Genomic DNA, 8,359 nt, shown 5'->3' on the forward strand with positions numbered 1-8,359 from the left:
TCATCTTTTTTTTTTTTAAGATTTATTTATTTGACAGAGAGAGACAGTGTGTGAGCACAAGCAGGGAGAGTGTCAGGCAGAGGGTGAAGCAGGCTCCCTGGATGTGGGGCTTGATCCCAGGACCCTGGGATCATTACCTGAGCTGAAGGCAGAGGCTCATCTGACTGAGCCACCCAGGCGCCCCAACATTTGATCTTTCAGTTTGTTCCATGTGTGTGTCACGCTCTTGTCTATATATATATATATTTTTTTTAACTTTGTGGCTATTTTCTACTTCCAATGTGCTCTTTCTATCTTCTGTCCAATCCGCTAAACCCATTTATTGAGTTCTGAATTTCAGGTTTTGAGTTTTTCAGTTCTAGGATCTTCACTAGACTTCTGTTTTCATTTTTGTTTTTACATATTCTGGTTCTCTGATGAAATTTGCCATTTTTCATCGATTACTTTAAACATAATTAATAGTAGTTATTTTAAAGTTTGGGGGATCCCTGGAAGGCTCAGCGGTTTAGTGCCTGCCTTCGGCCCAGGGCGTGGTCCTGGAGTCCCGGGATGGAGTCCCACATCGGGCTCCCTGCATGGAGCCTGCCTCTCTCTGCCTGTGTCTCTGCCTCTCTCTCTCTCTCTTTGTATCTCTCATGAATAAATAAATAAAATCTTTAAAAAAATAAAGTTAGTTTCAATACTTTTATATGGAACATCTTTGAATCAATTTCTACTGTCTTTTCCTTGTTTTTAGTGATTTGGTCCTTCTTTTTCTTCTGGTGTATCCTGTAATTTTGTAAATTGAATATCATACATTATATATTAAAAAAACTAGGGAAGCTCGAGGTGATTTTATCTTCCACCTTAAATGTTTTAATTTTCTTCTTAGACTATGGGACACTCAATCCTGATTCATAGATCAATTCCCAGTGCTTAAAATCAATTGTTCTCTTAATTTTATCAAGTCCTTACCGTTATCCCCCTTGAGAGGTTGGTCTGATACCAGCTACTTTGTCATAGCTGGATGTGGAATTCTGCCCTTTGATTTTTTTCAACTTTGTTTCAAGTTGCCACTCTCTTTTGGACACTGCACTCTGTTCCTTGCCTCTTCTCTGACTATTCCTTGCTAGTGCCTGTGCTAGTGCCTGCGCTTGCTCTTGCTCTTCCTTGAAATTTCCCATAGCTCAGGTCATAGATGTCTTCTATGTAGATACTTAACTTCCTATGACTCAGGAAAACACCTACAGCTCTACAGCATTGAAACCCATTTTGGATTTGTAAGCACCTGTTTTACATACTGTAGTTGGGGATCCCTGGGTGGCTCAGTGGTTTAGCATCTGCCTTCAGCTCAGGGCGTGATCCTGGAGTCCCAGGATCAAATCCCACATCAGGCTCCCTGCATGGAGCCTGCTTATCCCTCTTTCTCTCTCTCTCTCTTTCTCTCTCTCTCTCTCTTTCTCTCTCTCTCTCTCTCTGTCTCTCATGAACAAATAAATAAAATCTTAAAAAAAAAAAGAATACATACTGGATTTGGCAGCCTCTATGATGACTGCTGGTGATCTCTGTCTCCTGGCACTCATGTCCTTATGTAATTCCTGTCCCTTGAGTATGAGCCATACATGGTGATTCATTTGGAAAATAATAAAATACAGTAGTACTGAGAATATGTCACTTTCAAGATTAGGTTATTATAAGATGTGGCTTTCATCATGTGTTTTCTTTCTACTTCTCTCACCTTCTTAGATTACTTGGTCTGAAGGGAGCCAGATGGCGTGTTGCATGAATAGCCCATATGGTAAGAAACTGAAGCTTCCTGCCAGCAGCCACGTGAGTGAACTTGGAAGTGGCTTTTTATACCCTCACATGAATGTAGCCTTGTCAACAGACTTACAGGCAATCTCAGGAGAGACCCTGACTTGCCACTTTTGGATTGCTAACCCTCAGAAGGTGTGTGAGATAATAAATGGTTGTTGTTTTAAGCTGCCAAATTTTGGGATAACTTGTTACACAACAAGTGTAGATAATATGCATACCAATTCCATGTGTATGAAATTCTCCTAGATTTTCCTTAAAGACAATCATTTGCAAATAATGACAGGATTTTTTTGTTGTTGTTATTGCTTTCTTTCCAATTCTTCCACTTATATTCTTTTTCTTTAAATTTTTATTATGAAAGAAAAGGTACTGATAGAGCTTCTCCCCCTCAAAAAAAAAAAAAAAAAACCAAAAGTTTTTATACTCAAGCCAACTGAGGGTGCAACTAATTCTTATCTACCATCTTAGATCTATTAGGAGTTGTGTGCTTTAACTGGGGTTGAGAAATAATGTCCCTAGGCAAGTTAAATTAATTGATGGAGTTAAATACAATCATGAGTCAGTACCACTGTATTACCTATTAGCTCTGCAACTCTCAGAATATGCATTTAGTAAAAAGCTTGCTAAATGTTTCTCCTACTTTCACTAGCATGAATTCATCAGAAATTTATTTGTACTTTTTTACTGCGAGAGAATCCATAGGGACTTGGGAGTATTCTGGGCTTACTAAGAACCAAACTAGTGCATTAATTGGTTTCTTGTCAGTCCCACACTCCTCATAGAATTTGTTGACAAAGTGCTCCTAAACATGGCTGTAAGTATACATCCCAGAAAAAATCATTAAGATAGAGAAATATTAAAATTTGAGTACTTTCCATTTTCTTTTTTTTTAATAATAAATTTATTTTTTATTGGTGTTCAATTTGCCAACATACAGAATAACACCCAGTGCTCATCCCGTCAAGTGCCCCCCTCAGTGCCCGTCACCCATTCACCCCCACCCCCCGCCCTCCTCCCCTTCCACCACCCCTAGTTCGTTTCCCAGAGTTAGGAGTTATCCCCCAGTTACTCAGGGAGATTGATTTTCCCAAAAGATCATTGTTTTGTTATTAATGGATGAAGATGAAGTTAGAGAAGCTGAGAAAGCAATAACTTGGATTACATGGCAGATGGATAGACCATAAGGAGGACCCCCTGGTTTTTTATGAAAACCAGACAAGGGAAGAACACTGGAGATGGGGCAAGGAAGGGAGGAAGAGAGAAGAAAGGAACAGAGGGAGGAGACATCTCAGAGGAGTGGAATTGTAGGGCAAAGTAGGTTCTCAGAAATATTGAAGAAAGGCTTGCTGTGGCATATAACCCTTCTCCATGGCCCTAAATTTTTTACATAAAAATCTTTATGATTCTTCAGTCTTTTGGACATCCTAAATATTGTTATTTCTGGGTTGGCTGGTTTGTTTTTCTTTTTTTTATTTATTTATTTTTTAATTTTTATTTATGATAGTCACAGAGAGAGAGAGAGAGAGGCAGAGACACAGGCAGAGGGAGAAGCAGGCTCCATGCACCGGGAGCCCGATGTGGGATTCGATCCCGGGTCTCCAGGATCGCGCCCTGGGCCAAAGGCAGGCGCCAAACTGCTGCGCCACCCAGGGATCCCGGCTGGTTTGCTTTTAATGTCATACTCCATATTGGGATTTTTCTGAATGTGAGAGCAGGGACTTGAAAGCCTGATTCAGTGGCATTTTGGCTATACTTTCTCAGGAAATGAGGACAATCAGTGCAAAGCAGCAGACACAAGAGCATGGTATTTCTAGGCCAGGAAAGTGGAACTTTATTCAGAAGCAGCAACAAGATTCAGAAACATTCCTGTAACAGGAAATACAGACTTTTGGATCTGAGGCTGTAACAGCAGTGTCCCTGTGGGCCCTGCAGGAATTTCTGTGTTTGGGACAGAGTGACTTGGCACCCAGAAATCAAAAGGTCAGATGTAGAATTTGGGCAATTCTAGTAATTTCTTCTATGAATATCATCTAATTTCATACTCTGAGTCCACCTGAGGAAATGGTCAACAAAGGTGAGAGTTTGGCCTGAGGCTGGGGTGTGGGCATACAGTTGTTGGGAATGGCCACCCCTAAGGCATCCACATGGTATATAGAGTCTGCTGCTATGATGAACCCAATGAAGGGGAGAGGGTAGGTTCAGGGAAAGGTCTCAGCAGCAGGAAGAAGCACAGCACATGGGACGGGGGCAGGTGGAGATAACACAGGTGGGGCGATAGCAAGTGGTGTGGCAGGAGACCTGGCCACAGATTGGGCGCAGACAGCAGGAGGGGCAGCAGCAGGAGGGGCGGCAGCAGCTAGAGCCACAGGAGCTGGAGCCACAGCAGGAGGGGCGGCAGCAGCTAGAGATGCAGCAGCTGGGCCTGCAGCAGCTGGAGCCACAGCAGCTGGAACTAGAGCAGGAGGGGCGGCAGCAGCTGGACACACAGCAGCTGGGGCGGCAGCAAGTGGTCCTGCAGCAGGTGGTCTGGCAGCAAGTGGGGCGGCAGCAGCTGGACACACAGCAGCTGGGCCTGCAGCAGCTAGAGCCACAGCAGCTGGAACTAGAGCAGGAGGGGCGGCAGCAACTGGAGATGCAGCAGCTGGGACGGCAGCAGGTGGTCTGGCAGCAGCTGGGGCGGCAACAGCTGGAGCCAGAGCAGGAGGGGCAGCAGCAGGTCTCCTGGCAGAGGCCATGGCCGCAGCCCTGGTCAGAGCAGACAGAGCCACAAGAACTAACCATGGTGTCAGAGAGTGGAAGTCGTGGATGGGTTTCCAAGAGAGTGAGGGTCTTGAGTTTGGAAGTCTCCTTGCCACAATGGCCCCTTTATACCCTGCTGAAGGATTTCTGTTTCCTTCTTTTTGTTTATATGACTACAAATGCAATTAGTAAATCATTATGTTTTTCTAATAAAAACTCCCAATGTATAGAAAATAGTTATTTCCTCTTTCTCAAGTTCCCCAGGGTTCTCATGTGAATCACTTCTTATTTCTTCCTTTGTTTGCAGTGTCACAAGACTTTAAATCTCAGCGTATCATGTGACACAAGCAAATCCCTGTCTCTTCTGTTTCTCACCCTGACATGATTCTGGAAGAGCTTCTGACGGAGTAGGATCTCTCATGGAAAATTCATGTTTCAATAGATGGAATGCTGGTAGGAAAAAAAGAAAGTAAGCTCCTTCTTTTTGAGTTTAAGAAGTGAGGAGACTTATGATTCATTGTGTGTATTGTGATGGTCATTGGGTTAATGAAATTCCTACAGCATTCCAAGCTGTGCTATTTCTCATCACTCTGTTGTACTTTGAAACAGTTAGTAGCAACTCAGAGTTTTTAAATAGCAAAGAGTCATCTGGGACTGATCGCTATTGATCTTTAGAAATGTCCTCTGGGTTGGGCTAAACGGGCTGATAGTTTTTGATCTGTCTTTTGAAATATAATATACCGTGGTTATACTTTATGGCCATTTTATTAAAATTTTTTTCAAATATTCTAAGCTGAAATATTTGCCAGTTTTTTTTTGTGGTTATGATTTATGTTTAAGATTTTCTTGGAAGCAAAAAAAAAAGATTTTCGTGGAAGCATTATGGGGAATATAAATGATATTTATGACCTTATATGTACTTACATAGTAATTATATCCACAAAGAGTTTTATAATCAAGGCCACATCTGGTTATGATCCTAAGTAAGGGGTATTCTTCAGAGCCACAGGTGTTCAGAGAAAAAGAATATTCAAGGCAAAAACAAGTTACATTCATGATAGTCTCTCTTCCTGCAAAGTCTCTGATGAGCTCAAGGTTCTCCTTTTTTTCCCATTGAGTTATCTTATCCATAGATATTTGGACAAGATATCTTTTCACATTGAGTTCAAATGCTACCTTCCTCCTATATCTTCCTTGGCACAACACCAAGTAAAGTCTTTTCTCCATTACACTTCCATTTATGCTTTGTACATGCATTGGTTCCATCATATCATTTTCTACCAGAAATGCATTTATGAATCTGGTTCCCTCTAGAATATAAACCCCATTAGGGCAAGGACTATGCTTTACTCATCTTTGCATCCCTAGGACCTGCAATTGAATGATTTTTGATAAAGGAGATCTATGTTTAATGAGTGCAGATGTTGCCTCAGCCATCAAAGGAGACACATTGACCTTTTGTTGTTCAAGAGAAAGGACAACAGTTGAGATTGGGCATAACTATGGCTTGTGATGATGAATGGGAAATGTCTGGAAGGTTTACTTTAAGAAGTAGTGAAAGATAGGGATGCCTGGGTGGCTCAGCAGTTGAATGTCTGTCTGCCTTTGGCTCAGGTTGTGATCCTGGGGTCCTGGGATCGAGTTCTACTACCAGCAGGGAGCCTGCTTCTCCCTCTGCCCATGTCTCTCTCTCTTTGTCTCTCACGAATAAATAAGTAAAATCTTAAAAAAAAAAAAAAAGAAATGAGAGATAAATTGAAATTGCTAGAATGAGAGAGAGGTTGTGTATATCCTTAAACTTCAGAAGAAATGGTGGGATCTATTAAAAGCTATTAGGCAGGAATGTAATATATATGCCATATATAATTTATTTTAACTTTTGATTTGCCTTTAGAAATGCCAAAATACACTTGGCTTTCTCGAGAGAGACACTGTTTCAATGTTGAAGTGGAGCAAGGTGATAGATGTCTTCATAGCATCACGTGATGGTAATGAGTATAACAGAGTTACTTCAAAGAAAGAATCCACAAATGCTTGAACCAAATTGAAAATAGAGGTATAAGGGAGATTTTTCATAAAATCTATAAAACATACTCCTTCCATATTTATGTATTTTATAATTCTCCTTGTATATAATTTATGCCCTTTCCTCCTAAAAGCCAGTAATATAAAGTTTTAAGAGATAAGTAAATCAGAAAGGATTTATGTGCTAGATAAAAGAAGAACTGAAGCCATTTAGAAATAAAGAAGAGATATTTGGCATAATTATGCACTAAATATACCTGTTCTTTTCAGCACCCTACACAAAATGAAAACACCATAGATTATGAAATTCCTGTGCTTCCTTCCTTCCTCCTCCAAGCTCTGAGTATTGCCTGCTGAGCACTTTGCTGGATACTCCAATAACAACAAGCATGTCATGCAGTTTTTCCAGTGCTTTACATAGATAAGCACATTTGCCAGTCCCAACAACCCAGTGCAATAAGTTTCACTATAATCTCCCCCTTATAGATGAGGAGACTAAGACACAGGGAGAATTAAAACCAATAAATAGGAAGCAGTGATTTGTTTCCAGCCAACCCAGCACTGGAGTCTACATTGTACATACTGACTGTCTCTCTGAAAAGTCAGATGGGAAAGAAATTGTCTTACCCTCATGTTGCTCTAGGTTATTAATGCACTCTGCATTATAACATATAAATAAGCATGAAACATAGATAGAATCATTCGAAACCCCATTGTCAGCAAATATCTAGGGACATGTATTTTGGGGAATTCCAAATTTCTTTTCATGGTCCTAAGAGCTCCCTGATGTTCACTATTCATATAATATTTTTCTATTTGTTTTTGGAGTTAGCTATGACCATTGTATATTTTTCTTAAATAATCAAACTAAAATCTGTAGTTCCTTCCAAGTGATGTTATTTATATTGTAATAAAGGTGAACATATAATACTTAAACAATTCTCTTAGAATTTACCTTTATGCCCCAAACATGCTTGCTTATTATTTAATTATTCTTTTAGACAGTAGAAAAGTGCATACCCAGGAAAGCTGCCTCAAACAAGGTAGCTGAACTATGATTTGATGCCACTGTGGTACTTACCATTTTCACCAAGGGGCTGGAAAACTTCCCTATCCCCAGGTCTTCCCACTGTTTGAATCAGTCCTCTAGTCATACCCACTGAGCTGGGCTGTGGGTTGCAGCTCTGCATCCACCCCTCTATCCATATGAGCTTTGACAAGACCAGCATTACTAAGACATGAAAAAAACCCCACATTTCTCCTTTGGAAAGAGTGTAGGAAAAGTTAAATGTTGCCTAGCATTGCCTTGGATATGGAAGAAGTCGAGGGTGAAAACAAAATAAAAGTCTCTGGTGAACGTTTTTATATTTTAAAGTTTAATTTAAACATTTTGGATACATTTTTTTACATGTATTCCTCCCAACTTTCTTCATAGTCATTAGATTCCCCACTTGAAGGAAACCAGAGCTTCCAGTTTTTGTTACTCATTCTGAAAATATTTAACACATAAGAAACAAATAAGAATATTTATTCATTTATTTATTTCATTTATATAAATGGTAGTGCACCAGTCTTGGTTCTCCTGCTTTGCTTTTTCATATGAAGCATTCAGATAGTATATACACCACTTTGCCATTCTTTTTCTTCTACAGTAGCATTGTATTCCATTTATGAAGGTATCATAATTTATTGAACCAGTCTTCTGCTATTGGATATTTAGTTTGCTTTTTAGTCTTTTGAGATTATGTACAATGCTGCAGTGAATAAGCCTGCTCTTACATAATTTCACATGTGTGGG

This window comes from Canis lupus, chromosome 16 (assembly GCF_048164855.1).
Source record: "Canis lupus baileyi chromosome 16, mCanLup2.hap1, whole genome shotgun sequence".
In the NCBI taxonomy this organism is placed as follows: Eukaryota; Metazoa; Chordata; class Mammalia; order Carnivora; family Canidae; genus Canis; species Canis lupus.